Source organism: Eublepharis macularius, chromosome 1 (genome assembly GCF_028583425.1).
Source record: "Eublepharis macularius isolate TG4126 chromosome 1, MPM_Emac_v1.0, whole genome shotgun sequence".
NCBI lineage: Eukaryota > Metazoa > Chordata > Lepidosauria > Squamata > Eublepharidae > Eublepharis > Eublepharis macularius.
Genome location: NC_072790.1, coordinates 8,744,464 through 8,760,734, shown reverse-complemented (window position 1 = coordinate 8,760,734; position 16,271 = coordinate 8,744,464).

The window sequence follows — 16,271 nt, the reverse complement described above, 5'->3', positions numbered from 1 at the left end:
AAATTGACTGTACTAATCTCACGCTGTGTAATCTGCCTTCTCAGTGAGAAAGGTGGACTATAAATGACATAAATAAACAAACAAATAAATAAAATATTCCCATTGATTCTCTGCTGGTCGATTAATAAAATTAATTCTCTGGTGGTCAATTAATAATGTTGCTGCCGACAGCCTTAACATTACCCGGGAAGAGTTATCCTTGCTTTCACTTTACAGGAATGTATCTCCAACTTCGCTTGCTACTTGACTGTTAGCAGGCAGTTTCTGAGTCGTATCTCCTAACAACGTTTTGGACGGTGCAAATTCCTCAGTCCTGTAGATCAATCACTTCAAAGTTTAAGGCTGTCGTCCAGTTTAATGTGTCACACAGTGAATAGTTTTTTGTTTTTAACCGATCTACGTTAACCGTAACTTCAGTACATAGAATCTTTTATTTTTCAGAGCATTGACTGAGAAATTAACCTTATGGCTGGAAATGGAAAATGAGTCTCTGGACAAGATCTGAGCTACAGGATTTGCGTCAAAAAGACTACATCCAGAAGGCCGAGCAGATGCTGTATTTAAAAAAAAAATGTTGACGGAAGATCTCTCCAAAGTGTTTGGGTAAACAGGAGATGCAAGCAGAAAAGATGGGAAGGCAGGCTAAGTGAAGCTGCAGGCTCCCGTCTACAAAGGCAGATGGCTAACTAGACACGTGCTGGTCTTTCAGGTGCTAGAAGACTCCTGTTTCTCTCTGGAAGAGGTTGGTGAACACAGTGAACTAGTCGAGCGATGCTGAACTTGCACGGCTGTCGTAAATGGAACCGTTTTCCTGGATCATCCATCTCTTCTGTGCTGCATCAGGAGGCTACAAAACCACGACTGCATCCACATCACAAGGATATGTTGTTATGTATTTATGACCACTGCAAATGCAAAGGCCTTCACTTTGGTGATGATGGAGCGACTGTGCAGGAGAGTGCTGCATACTTCCCTCCCTCCCTTGCTATTTCCTCTGCGTTTCTCCCCCACCAGAGAGCTATAGCAATTACTGATTTTCTTGAAAAATCCCCCAATGATGCAGTGGAGAACATTGTGGCCGCCAGGGGTGGATGGCAAGGAAGGACCTTCCAAAATGCATACTTTCCCATGCAAGGTTAATATGAAAATAACTAAATCGGTTAATTTTAAAGAGAATTTGTATAAAATGTTCTATAGATGGTATTTTACTCCAGATAGATTGGCTAAAATGTACAAGAATACCCCAAGTCAATGCTGGAAATGTGGAAAACTTTTTATCACATGTGGTGGACTTGTAAAGCTATACGTAGATTTTGGATAATGACACATACACTACTCCACACAATTGTACAGGCACCAATACTTTTTTAAACCGGAACTGTTCCTATTGAACTGCATCTCAGAGGAATTCAACAAAGATCAAAAACATAATACATGCAGGGAAAGGAAACAGCAAATAACATCGACTCAAAAAGAACTGGTGGAAAAGATTATGGAAACAGCAGAAATGGAAAAATTGACAATGATATTAAAAGGGAAAATGGAAGGGGAGTTTGCCAGACCCTGGATACCTTTTTACAATTGGATTAAAAATAAGCATAAAGATTTGAACTTGCCAAGAATGTAAAAGGACTTAAATGTCTCACTATTAATAGTATAACGTATTTACTAAAAATGTTTAATGATATACTGAGTATTGTTGTAAGCAGACTATTATGGATACATTTTTTCTTTTCTCTAAAATTCTTCTCTTTCTCTTTTTGCTTCTTTATACTTTCCCTTTCTTTTTTATTTGCTGCTTATTTGAAAAACTAATAATTAAAAAAACAAAAACAAAATGCATACGTTCCCAACTAGACAGTGTTCTGCCTTTTGTACTCATTTGCAAAGACTGTAGCAAGTTTGAGAATGAGTGGAGCAAGGGCGGGGAAATCCTGGAAAGTGGCTGACTAGGGGACGACATCCTCTAACGTGGGGATGCTCCAAAAAACAGCATTCCAGTTGGGATGTTGAAACAAGAAAATATCCAAATGCCTGCAGGCCAGAAATTAATGAACAATTCTTTTTTCCCAATGTAAATAATGAAAAGTGTTGGAAATGTCAGAATACAAATGCAACATTTTATCACATGTGGTAGACATGTAAGGAAGTAAGAAAATATTGGATAGAGTTACATTAAGAAATGCAAAAGATATTAAAATTTAAGTTCCCAATGGATCCAAAAAACATGTTATCAAACATTTTACCAAGTAAGATTACAAAAAATACATAGTGAACTATTTAAGTATATGGTGATGGTGGCAAGAGTAAGATCTGCAGCAAAATGGAGAGTGCTAAGGAAGTTTTTTTGAATGATATAGCTGAAAATCAAGAACAAAATTAAATTAACATAGAGAATGATAGAAGGAAAGAAGTATGTGCTTATAACAAAAATGTTATTTGTTGATAAAAATGTTATTAGATACGAAGATAGATGGTAACAGTACAATAAAGATGTTTTAATAGAAGTGAAATACTAAAAGAAAGTTTAAGTAAGTTCCATATAAACATATGGAGATCTTATTTTAGGTTTATATGATCACAATTTATATTTTATTTGTATGCTTGTATGTTTCTAAATCGAAATAATAACCATTCTTATATTTGCTTACATTTTGTCTGTAGCATCTCCTTCCCAATTCATCTGCCAGAATGCACTTCCATAAAGGAAACTGTTTTTTTCATGGTCCTGGTATGTGTGAGCAACACTTGAAGGCATGCTGCGTCATTAAATACACACGATGCTGCTACTGTTCTTCTAGGGAATATTGATGGGAGAGTAAATTAGCAAAAATGAGTAAAGCTATGTCAAACAAAAGTTGGAAATGTGAGTAACATGAAGGAATATTTTATCATCTTTGGTGGACTTGTCTTAAAGCAAAAAAATTTTGGTCACAAATTCATATGATAATACAGAAAATTTTGAAGATTAATATACAATTTAAACCAGAAGCCTTCTTGTTGAGACTAATGGACAAACAGTTGGAAAATAAACATGGTATCCTCTTTCTATATATGACAATGGCAGCTAGACTTTTATATGCACAAAAATGGAAAAGTACAGTATTGCCTTCAATGGATGACTGGATTGTGAAAATGATGCGAGTTAGCGGAGATGGCTAAACGTACAGCTCTGATCAGAGATAAAATACTGTCTACTTTTATGGTTAGTTGGAAACTGACTTTCTGTGTGAGATGAGAAAAAAATGAATTGATGATTTGTGGATTTGATTTCTAAGAAGATAAACTTGGGAAAAATAAATAGAAGGGGAGCAGTATTGAAAAGATAAATTTTAGAGGTATTAAAACTACAAGCGTAATGTGTGTAAAGATATGATAGGTGTTGTAGAGGGAAATGGAAAATGAAGTATATATCATTTTTCTTTGTTTTTCCTTTCTTTAATTTTCATTTTCTCTTTTTTGCTCTTTCTAGTCTTTAATTTTTCTTTTCTCTGCCCTTTTAGTGGGCTTTTAATCCTATTAATAAAATAAAAATATTAATTATTAAAAAAGGAATAATGATGAGAAGGTGACAGAGAGAGCAGAAATAATAATGGCCACTGAATTCAGTGGAATGACACACATCTCAGCGTAACCGAGAGGTACGGAACGACTATTTAAAACGAACCCAAGAGGCTCTGAATAACCCTTCTCAAGGGTCAGCTCTAAATAAAACCCAGTTAACACTTGATCTGTGATTAATGCTTTCAGATCTATGTGGCATATCATAGCAGGACACACATCCTTGCATAAAGGGGGTGAGCAGACCCACCAATATAATGGATTTCACATTTAATTCAGCAGTTCACTTCTCAAGGTTGAAAAGACATATAAAGGAAAATGGCCAAAAATATATATAAAGGAAAATGGCAGCAGAACTTCATGCCTTCTTCATAACTATTGGGTTGCTTGTTCACTGAAGGCCGTAGTTAATGGGGAATCGTTTGCACAATTGCTAAAAGAATCTGGTTCTGATTAAAAATGAAACAAAAAAACCTTTGTGATTTCAGAGGTGAGGTGTGAACTGAGCTAAAAGAATGGTGGAGAGGAGGTGTGTATTTCTATTCAGCTGGAATCTGTACTGTGATCTGTCCCTGGGCAGCAAGCCCCCCACTCTTTCTGTTCCAGGACATGACATCCTACCAAGTGTCCTATTCTACTCACTGCATTAAGGACATGCGATGTGCATGGGTCTAGTAAAAGGCTACGCACAACAACATATTAGATCAAGCTCAATAGTTGAGCAAGATTTGCAGAAAAGCTTTCATTATCAAACTAAGGAAGTTCCATATCATAGAGAATGAAACATTTATGTATTTTTCTCTTCTCTCCATTTCTATTATTCCCCTTTTCTTTCTTTCTTTCTTTCTTTCTTTCTTTCTTTCTTTCTTTCTTTCTTTCTTTCTTTCTTTCTTTCTTTCTTTCTTTCTTTCTTTCTCTTTCTTTCTTTCTTTCTTTCTTTCTTTCTTTCTTTCTTTCTTCCTCATCCTTCCTTCATTTCTTCCCTTGTGTCAGACTGTGGCTTGCTAAAAGTTGCAACCCAGGCTACCCCTTGCAATGAGACAAAAGTCCATCGATTTCGAAAGGCTTTATTGAAGATAAACAACCATTATAAGTCCACATTCCAAGATACAAGGATCTTGGCTGAGCTTGGAAATTGTTACGAATGACAGGCAAAAGCAGAGGTACAGAATAGCAGTTCCCTGCAGGCCCCATCCTCCCTCTCAGTTCTCAAAACAATCGGCCCGAGGGTGAGAAAGTGAAAGCTTCCCAAGGGTGTCCGAAAAGCAGATATATGTAGACATAACATTCTTCTCCTCTCTGTAAGCTTCCAGCGGAAGGCTTGCCACCTGTAAAGAAAACACTTCATATATATACAGGATTAAAATGGAGTCTCTTTGGCTTAAACACAGTCAGAACCTGACACCTTGCATCCTAGTTAGAATTCCTTTATTTGAATCAGAAATGTCATTATATTGCATAAATGCATCCCAATTAATACTACAATAAAGATGTTCCAGAAGCTAATTTAAAACATTAGTAGTAGTAGTAGTAGTAGTAGTAGTAGTAGTAGTAGTAGTAGTAGTAGTAGTAGTAGTAGTAGTAGTAAAAATTCCAGTTGACAGCTTTGCCACCTCTCTGCCTACAGTAGCTGTAGCCAATGGCAAACATTTTCAATAATTAATCCAAGCAGAACGAGGGTTCAGGAGACTGCTTCTTCTCTTCCCATTGTCAACCATAAAGCCCCCCTTCCCAAGGGGAGGGTCAGCAAGGGACATTTTAAGGGTTTTGAGGAAACAGCCAGAACATTTAAACTGGTCGTTGGACCAAGCAAAGAAAGCAACTTCTGGTTTTTGACCTATCATAAATCATTTAACACAATGGCGGAGAGCCAATGATTGGCTATAAATGTATTGTGCCTGAGTGCAAGCAAGGATTTATGTTCTGCTAATGTTCTTAAAGCATTTTCAAGCAGCCATATACCGAAGGCCAGAAACTGGGCGTGCTGGAACTAGATTATAAAAACAATCCAAGGCAATGGACAGTTGCAATCTGAAATCACCACCCACCCCTGGCAGAGAATGCTGCACCTCCTAGAATGCAAAAGGGATGCTTACCACCAGTTCTGCCTTGATCATCCCCATTACGAATTCAAAGCAATATGTATACACAGGAAGATGCCTTATTCTGAATCAAACCATTGGTCTATCGAGGTTGGTAAGATTTACTGTGACTGGCTGTGGGTTTACGCTGTAAATGAAGATGCTGGGATTGAACCTGGAACCTTCCGCATGTCAAGCAGATATTCTTCCACTGAGCTAGGGTCCCTCACCCCAAAGGAACACAATAATAGAATTTTAAAGCACAACAGGCCACATGGAGAGGCCACCATTAAGGAGATGAAAACCTCTTTAGATCCCAATCTAAAAAGAATGAGGCCCATCGGTTTGACACAGGGGTAAATAATGTGCAAGGAAAAAGGTTTGGGGATCCAAGTGCTAGAGAACCCAGCTCTTAGGCCACCCAACAAAAATGTGGGGTTCTACACATGCAAATGAGATAATGAGCCCACCAAAGATCAGGTGCCAGCACAGTGTGTTACAAGTGCGGCACAGAAGCAAGCGAAGCCATTGTGGGAGGCAAGTAGAACAGAACTGAGGATGGAAGAAGATTCATCTCCACAAGCTTCAGTTTCACAGAAGAATTACTGGAAGGGCTTTGTAAAGAATGCAGCAAGTTACAAGATTGCAGCAAGGTCTGCAGATGTAAGCTGCACTAGGGTTACCAGCCCCTTGGTAGGGGCAGAGAATCCCCCATTACCGCAGACTCTGCCCCATCATCTCTCACTTGGCCAGCACGGAGGGGGGGAGCATGGGGAATGAGCCCAGGAGCTTTGGAGCATGCTCTCACATGCTCCGGAGCACTTCCTTGTCATGCTGGGAATGACATCATTGCCTGTACAACAAGGAAGTGCTCCAGAGTGTGCAGGTGTGTTCATGTGACTATCCCTAATGCACGAACCCCCCCCCTTCCCATCTCCTGGTTTGGGCTCTGGGGAACTTGGAAACCCTAAGCTGCATGGATGGAAGAGGCAGAAAGGGCCACTCTAAGCTCCTGACTAGAGGTGGGCATGGACTGGGAAAAAAACCACAGGCTGTTGGGCTGTGGTCTGTAGCATTTCATGGACCACGGACTTTTCATGGACCTGTCCTGGTTCGCAGACCAGTTCATGGGTCCATTGTCCATCACTTTCAGGGGCCTGTCAGCTGAAGCCAGCCCCATGGGGGAGCACTCATTTCCATGCCGCTTGCAAGAGAGGGGCACAGAAACAGGCGGTTTAAACTCAGCACCTTGCTTCAGCTGGCAGGCAGGGATGTTGCCGCCTGCCAGCTGGAGCAAGCTGAGGGGGGTTAAAAGATAAAGCACCCGTTTCCATGCAGCTTTCAAGTCGTGGGGAAAGGGGTGCTTGGCAACCCCCCTCGGCTTGCTCCAACTGACCTGCAGGGGAGTCCCCGTAGGTCAGCTGGAACAAGTTGAGGGGGTTTAAAAGTTAAAGTACCCCTTTCCCCATGGCTTGCAAGCCATGCAGAACAGGGCGCTTTGCAACCCAGCACAACTTGTTTCAGCTGACCGGCCAGAGGGAAGCTCCCCTGCCCATCAACTGAAGCCAACCCCACGGGGGAGCACCCGTTTTTGTGCTGCTTTCAAGTGAGGGGCAGGAAAATAGGCACCTCAAACCCCGCACCTTGCTTCAGCTGGCAGGCAGGGAAGTCCTCGCCTGTCAGCTGAAGCCAGCCCCGCTGGGAGCGCCCAGTTCTGTGCCGCTTGCAAGCAAGGGGCACAGAACTGGGCGCTTTAAATCCCATGCCGTGCTTCAGCTGGCAGGCAGGGAAGTCCTGGGGAAGGCACAGACCAATGGACCAGCCCAAAAGTCCATGGAAAAAACACATCTCACGACCCTCTGGTTCATGCACACCAAACCAAGCTGGTCCATGTCAAATTTTGGTCCATTTTCCAGTCCGTGCCCACCTCTACTCCTGACCCATGTGCCTATTATAACACACACTTCGGTGTAATCTCTGTCTTTATGTTAAACACACTCTGTCTTTAAACAAACCTTCACCATTATGATAATAATATATTTACAGAGTTCTCCCGTTCTCAGCCTTCTCTCCTTCTACAGAGGCCCCAACTGAGGAGAGACAGAAAGTGAGTGTTACGCTTGCCCTGCTTTCTGCCTCCTCCTAAGAACTACAACTTAATTAATTTATTCTGTCTTGCTCCATGTGAGTCCATGTGGGTCCTGTGACCCTGGGAATAACCTTTCCTGGGGCTGGAAAACGGCGTTGAGGGAATGTGGGAAAGATTGTGAGTGTATCAGGGCCTTCCATTGACGGACAGAGGCATCCAAACCATTATATAGCAATAATTAAATAAACACACACACGTACTAGGGACGTGCAATCAGATATTACTGAGTCAAGGGCTAACCTGAACCACACCCAGTTTTAAAATATAATAAATTCTTCAAACACAAACAGAATAATGACTGCCGTACATGAACAGTCCAAAGACTCCTGATCCGAAAACTTATTTGGACGCTTTATTGCCTGGTTTCATTCTCCTGGCAGTAGGTGGAGAGAATGACTCAGCAGATAATGTGCCCGGGGGGGGGGGGATATTTTCTCCTCTCCCTCATTGGAAACATTTTTCCCCACTCAAGTTCTGATGCAAGAAAGCTGAACTGGAAGAAAAAACTTTGAGAAAAACAGAGCCGTTTTCTACGTTTATTCACAGTAAAGCAGTCCATAAAACATGGTGGCTTGTTGTACTTGCTTAGGTTGCAGCCAATATAAACATGAGCTTAGAAACACAATTCAAGTTAGAAGAATCACATAGTGCTGTGCAGAGAGGAGGGAAGTCAGAAATATGTTGGATCGACTTCCTAGGAAGACTCACTTTAATTCCACTATTAAAGAATCCAACTCTTGTTTTAAAAATGACTTTGATATTTTTTTGTGTGCATGCTCACAGTGCACATAGGACTTGCTTGACAGCCCCACGTATAGCCTGCATTCCTCCGTGCAGTGGCCTCCAGGACTGAGCGCATTCTTAATCAGCATGCCAGAATGCCTAGAGTGGATGACTCCATATAAATGTTGCAAAACGTCTTTTTCTCCCATTGTTTTCCAGAAAAGGAGTCTTCTGGGACTAGAAAACTGATAAGAGAACAATTGTTGGAGATGATCTATTTTTAAAAACACAGAAAGAGCTATTAATAGATTGTTTTTCTTGTAGGAAAACCACCCACTTCACAAAGTTTAATGCTAAAATGTAAGGGGCTACTTGTAAGCAATGGAAAAGGGAGGAAAGCAGATATTGTTTTAAGGTCCTTTGGATATACTCTTGTTTGGTGTGAGAGGCACATGGAAAGGTTGTGTTCAGTCAGTGGGACACGCTAATTTGAAATCTCTGACTTTTTACAATTGTTTTCTATCAAACTTTTCATTCAGGAGAAACCTTAAACATGAACGAAAGACGTGCTTGTGGAGCTCTGCTCATTCCATCGTGGCCCTGCTAAAAATCTGTCCTCTAGAGTGGCAGGTCTCCAGCTTTAGCAACTCGAGGACTCTCAGGAGGACTAAACCCTCCACCACCAGTACATGCATGAACCAGATCCCTGCAGGATCCGCTGGAAGGATCGTCTAGTCCTGCCTTGTGTTTCATGCAGTGGCCAGAGAGAGGCCTTCAGGAAGCTGGACCAAGAGACAGCAGCCCCCCTCCGCTTTTCCCTTGCACCCAGCGGCAAGAGTTCAGAGATAAATTGCTTCTGAGCATGATGTTGCCCCTTAGCCAACATCACTTAGAATAGTTGACAAGTCCCATGAGGACTGGGGGGGGGGCAGAATCTCATTTCCCCATTCCTCTTCTCCTCTCCTACAAGCACCTGCAGCCTCTTCCCTGCCATCTCCCCCCCGCCATCTTCAGCTTCCTCTTAGCAGCTCCTCCCTTTTCCTGGCCTCCCCCCACCCTCCTCCTTCTACCCCCTTCGCAGTCTCTCTCTTTGTAGCATTCTTCTCCATCCTGTCTTTCTGTTCCATTCCCTTATCTGCTCCTCCATCCCTTCTTTGCTCCTGACACTAACCCAGGCTTGGAAGACTGTTGGTTGAAAACGGCTGCTGAGATCTCGCGGTATAACCACGGGAGACCTCAGTGGCATGCTTTTCCTACAGAAGCAGGCGCTGCTTCTCTGGTGGCAGTTTTAGAGGGGGGATATTTATCTCTTTTAAACATTTCATATTTTACTGCAAGCTTTCCCCAGGAGAGTAGGGGGAAAACTCCAGTCTGTCCCTGACCCCATGGTGTGGATTTTTTAATCCATACTCTAGGGCCACCTTCAAAAGTAGATCTATAGACAGCGAGTTGCTGCAAGCCCAGGAAATACTGTGAGAGTACATATTGCTTTTAAGAGATCCTAAAATTAGAGATCCTAAAATCTCTAATCCTACTCCAATCTAATCTTACTGATTTCAACAGGCTTAGACTTGATTAACTTTGTTTAGGATTGCACTGTAAATAGCTCCTCTCTCTCTCTACCAGGACATCCAGTTGATAACATCATAACTCCTGGGCTTAAAAAAAAATCCTAGAGCTGCACTCCTGTGTGTCACTGGATCCCGGCCACCAATCAGCCTAAGTTCTGGTTACAGTTCAAGGTGATGTGGAAGCTAGATAGCGACTGGCGGCATCTATGTGTGATTTCCTGTGATTTGAAAGAGGCGGGGAACTGATTCCATCCCCTTTCCTCGAGGTGCCGTCCTTGCCTCCATTCCTAGAAAGATGTTTCCATTTCTGCTCTAGCTTACTCTCTGGCCTTAGAAAAGCCTTGCAGTCTTCCCTTGCAGTACCCTTGTGGATTTCCCAGCCTCGAGGGTCAGAAACACTGCTCTCTAGGATTTGCTATATTCCTCAACAAACACAGGAATGGTGTAATATAACAGCCAAGTGTGTTATCTGCAGCCAGACCTATTAAATAATGTGGAAACTACCTTGTAGGAGTATATCTACATCAACAGACAGCCCGTAGTAGTATAGTCTACAGTCCCACTTCCTTATAGCGCAATCCTATTACACGTGCAACAATGTCTTATTGAATAATTCAGTTTTGCATAGTTTGTAGAAAGCCAAGTGAGTGGGGGCTTTCCTGACCTCTTCAGGCAGGCCATTCTATAAAGTGGGGGCTGCCCACAGAGAATGTGCACGTATGGGCAGCTGTTGATTTTGCCCACTGGCGGGGCCATATTGTATTGTTTATTGAATGTCCCAGCTTTTCATCATATGGATGGACATTATGCAATCTGACGAGTCTCAGGGAGAAAGGCAAATTCATACTATAATTTCAGCTAGGGTTGCACATATTGCATAATGCGTGGAATAGACAGACAAAAGAAAGTCGTTTGTCATTCGATCTCTTTTAATGGTGCCTCTGGATGCAGTAATGCCCCTTGGGGAGATGCCTGCATTAGTCATATTCATGGTGGATTGGTCCACCAACAGATACTAGTCACAATGCCTAAAGGGAACCTCCATGTCCAGAGGCAGTAGACCTCTGAATACCAATCCTAGAAGGCAACATTCAGTGACGGTATTGGCCCCAAGGCCCTGTTCCTTGGCACTCCAGGGCAGCTGGTTGGCTACTGTGCAAAACAGGCTGATGGACTAGATGGACGACTGGTGCAGAGGAGAGCGACGAGGATGATCAGGGCTCTGGAGACTGAGCCCTACGAGGAAAGGCTGAGGGCCTTGGGAATGTTTAGTTTGGAGAAGAGGAGGTTGAGGGGGGACATGATTGCTCTCTTTAAAGATTGGAAAGGCTGTCATTTGGAGGAGGGCAAGGAGCCGTTCCAGTTGGCAGCAGGGGAGAGGACTCGAAGCAACGGGCTTAATTACATGCAGAAAGGTACCGGCTGGATATTAGGAAGAACTTTTTCACGGTCAGATTAGTTCAAAGGTGGAATCGGCTGACTAGGGAGGTGGTGAGTTCCCCTTCACTGGCAGTTCTCAAGAAGAGGCTGGATGAATCTTTGTCAGGGATCTTTAGGCTCATCCTGCACTGGGCAGGTCTGTGTGGCCCAACTCTGTGATTCTGTGATTCTGTCTGGACCAGCAGGGCCCCTCTGGTATGTGTCGAAAGCTCAGACAGTACAGATTCTACCACCACAGATGCACTCCATTTAAAAATGCCTTCTGAAGAGTAGCCCTCTTTGCAAGTCCTCTGAAAGGCTGGTGTCAAGGATTCTTGCGGCCTCCTCTGACCGTTCATTCCACAGAGCCGGTGGCACAACACAAACAACAGGGGACCCCACCAAGGGTGAAGAAAGGGTACGTTACAACAGTCTGTTGTGAAACCTAAGCTGGGAAACTGGCTCGTCTAGGGAGAGGAAGTCCTTCTGTTATCTGGGTCTCAGGAATCGGATGTGAAGGGTGAAAACAGCACCTTGAATTGAACTGGGAAGCAAACCGGAAGCCAATGAAACTGTTCCAGAAGAGGCATAATATGCATTATGGAGGGGGAGGGGCTTCTGTGTGTAGGAACACAAATACAGAATCTCAAGATGTATGGAAATGCAGGGGCTCGCTGGATCCAAGCAGGATCCCTGCACACAGTGTGGTATTGCTGGAATTACTTACATAGTTGCCAACAGCCACAATGCGCCGGCCCCCAGACGAAGATAACGCTCAGACTCAACCCAATCATATCAAGAGCAAACCACATGACTTGCCTAGCTCAACAGCCCCTCACCCTGCCCGGGAATCCACACTGTCCCAATGCCCCCTTACTAGCAACCTTGTTGACAGAGCAAAAGAAATGAAGGAACATTTCTTCGGACTAGATAACAACAACATTCGGTTTATATACCGGCCTTCAGGACAACTTAATATCCACTCAGAGCAGTTCACAAAATAAGTTATTATTATCCCCACAACAATCACCCTGTGAGGTAGGTGAGATAGCTCCAGAGAGCTCCAGACTGACAATGGGGGTTGGACTAGATGACCCTGGAGATCCCTTCCAACCCTATGGTTCTAGGAACGAGGAGACTCTTTCATCCTCTCTGAAGGAGAATCTTTGGTGGCATCAACAGGTACCGGAACATGCAGCCGGACCTCTTTCTTCATCTCCCGTCCCTTCTGCTTCTCCAACAAACTGGAGGCTGGTTTTATCTCCCTAACTGTTTACCAGAGAACCACAGTTTATGACCAAGTCATTGAGTAAGGAGCGAGGAGGCGAGGGGGGAAAATCCATCCCAGTCTGCCTGTGGGGATGAACAAAAATGCGTACCCACCTAATAAATCTCTCCATAAAACAGGACACCTCCAGAGCACAGCCAACAGAGCCAGTTCAATTTGACCTGCTGAGAGATTCACAGCCCCAACAGGCTGTGAAGTACGAGGTGCTCATTCGGGACTGACCTCTTGGGCTTCCCTACCCAGAAGGAAAACCGTGGCTTCTTGATCTCACCGGCTGATTATCCTAGGAGGTTGTCTGCTCGGATGAATAATTGATGGCAGATTTCCACCTGACCCCAGTATGAAATCTTTTCTGTTGTTGTCACTGGGAAGTGCTTGAATTGTGTGCTGATCAGTTAAGAATGCTCTGCAGTGGCCACATTCCGTCTCCTGCCAACTTTTTTATATTTACGCTTCATATTCTTTCCCCCTAAGTTGTTCGGAAGTCTAGTGCCTCCCAAACAAGCAAGATGAACCAAAGGATTGCCCCTGCCTTGGTCCCTCATATTCAACAAATTGTAAAGAAGCTAACAGACAATCTACACAGTCAGCTGAATAAAATAAAGGGTGGGGGAGCATTTCTCAAGTGTGGACAGGGTTGGAGAATGGCGTTTTTAAATAAAAAAGGAGAGGGGTTACAGCTGCCCTGAGCCCATTTGTGGGGAGGGCGGGGTATAAATTGAATGAATAAATAATAATAAATACATCTACGTGGAAATTGCAATGGAAGCTCTGGGGGAATGGCTGTTTCCTTTTGGAGGGCAAAGCCAAGTCCTTCCACAGGAGAGGGTTTGTGCACCAAAATCAGTAATGCTGGAGCTGAAGGTTAAGAGGAGACGGAGAAAATCTGATCAGAGTTAGTTTGCAACAGTGCCAGGACTTACAGTATGATACCTTTTATATTGCAAGGGAGTCAGTTATTTGTAAAAGTACACACGGCGGAAGGCGGCACAGCCAAGCCCTGCTTCTAGGATCCTTACCTATTAGTAGCAGAGAAGTCCTTCTTAATCCCAGCCGGGCTTTAGGCTGATTTACTGTGTCTCTTCACCTCCTTGGTGTGTCCTTGACAATTTTTTAGCTTGCAAAAGTTTATCTTCAGAATTTGGTGACCCATCTGTTGCTTAGTAAAGGTATTGATAACGTTTAGAAAAGGAAGGACTAACTTCAAATTCAGTACTATTATATAAAGAGAAATACCATTGTGTGCCATGACAATGAATAAAACAGAAACTGGGTGCAATCAAAATGTTATGCTTTTACCAATCAAGCAAATGCAGAAAATATGCTCCTTTTTACCTGCTGGCTCGAGAGATTCTCAAGGCAGCCCAGCATTTTAGTTGTTTATTTAGATAAAGTATTTACATCCTGCCTTAGGGCACAACGCAACAACAAGTTGCAAGGGCACACACACAAAAAACAGTCCGTTAACAAGATACAAACAACATTCTCCAATCCTGCATGGAAGAGCAGAAGTCCCTTGTTGGCTGCTGAGTTCTGGCAGGCTGCAGTCAGACCCCAGAGCACCCCCTTGTGCGTGCCCCCATTTGCATCTGCTGCTGGGAACGGAGGGGCAAAGGCCAGGGACCCCAGGCGAGGACTCTTTCTCTGTTTTTCATTTTCTTTATTACTATCTGCGCTGCATGCTCGGTGGCTTGTATGCTCCCCAGAGATGTCGATAGCAGAATAAAGCTTGCCTTGGTTTAAGATATAAGCCGACTGACTGGATTTGTACCTGCGAGCATTTCTGGGGTGTCAAGCAGCCCTCTTTGACGTTCCTCCTGGCACGAAATTGAAAAGGAAGGAAAGACCAGGAGGTGCTGCCAACAACTGAAGGGAGACCCCCCCCCCCCAAAAATCCCTCTTAAGAGAGTTGGGGAGCAGCAAGGGACCCCTACTGAGGAGGGTGGGTTTCCCTCAGTCAAACAGATCCCCCCCTTCCGGCTTCTGAACATCTTGCTTGCCTATTTGTGGGCTGCAGCAACAACTCAGGAGTAGGAGAGATCTGGGAGACTCTGGAGTTGGGAGTTACAATACGTCCCAAGAGATGGGCCCCAGACAAGAGTCTCCCTGCTGTGTTTTGCTCCAACTGAAGCTCCCGAAACGTCTTCCAGGGAAGCCCCTCATACAGATCATATTGCAGGGGTGCCATCTGGAGATGACAGCAACGTGGCTAGGCCACCAGAGCAGACTCTCAAGAAGGGGCTGGTTTGCAAGCAAGATGTAACTGAAATAAGGTGATCTTTGCAACGACCCTGGCCGATTCACCCATCAAGAAGACTAGGGGCCAAGACAGGAGCACCCCCCCCCCGTCTCTTAACTCAATCTGCTAATAGCAGCTGGTGGGGGACAAGATCCCTGCCAGTCCCTGCCCCCTCCCTTTGCTACTGAGGTTCTGTGATTTAGGTAGCTGGAAAATGCACTGTATTTTAACATTAAGGCAACCTTTACAAAATTCTCCGTGATTGTCTTACTGAGCTAAATTGTTGCTTGAGCTAAGTTCTATAAGCAATGCTATAGTTACTGAATAGTGAAATTAGAGGGGGAAATAACAAGCAGTAGTTACTGTTCCATAATCTGTATTATCTCCGTGATGTATTACCCTGCTCTTACTGAGTTGTTTTCTGTTTTTGTAATACCATTCCCCACAGTTTGATGCAGCCTGTCTAGTAATGTTCGCTTTATTTCAGATTTCTGTAATCTGAGTCTATTGCATTGCTTCTTAGATGTCTCATCCTATTGAGTGCATCAACTTGTACCGTGTAATCTGCCTTGAATCTCAGTGAAAAAAGAGACAACAAACAAACAAACAAACAAACAAACAAACAAACAAACAAACAAACAAACAAACAAACAAACAAAGGTTATAGATTTTACACAGTTTGGCAAAGTGTCACAAATGAATACTCACAATGATTTTATTATCTATCTATCTATCTATCTATCTATCTATCTATCTATCTATCTATCTATCTATCTATCTATCTATCTATCTATCTATCTATCTATCTATCTATCTATCTATCTATCTATCTATCTATCTATCTATCTATCTATCTATAAAAACAAGTGTCCCAACTGACTCATCAACACCCAGCCCAAACCCCTGGACCTAGAAACATGATATTTGGGGAAAATATTCCTTTCATGATGTAAACACCCACTAAGAAAGGAGTTTAAGAAATTCAACCCCGAAGGGGGTAAAAGGGATTAAATGTGTTTTCCCAAAGGGATACAGCTTCCCTGTGTGGCTGGCAGGCTGCTGCCTGCTTGCGCCCCCACCCACTGCCAGCTTGGCCACTCTTACCTGATTGACCCAGCCTTTCAAAGTCATTTGCATAGGCGAGCTGATTGGTCATCATCACCCCCCACATTCTAAACAGTGTGCAGTTGCTGTTGGGAGTCATTGAGTGTGTTCCAAGGTCAAATGCTCCTCCCAGTCT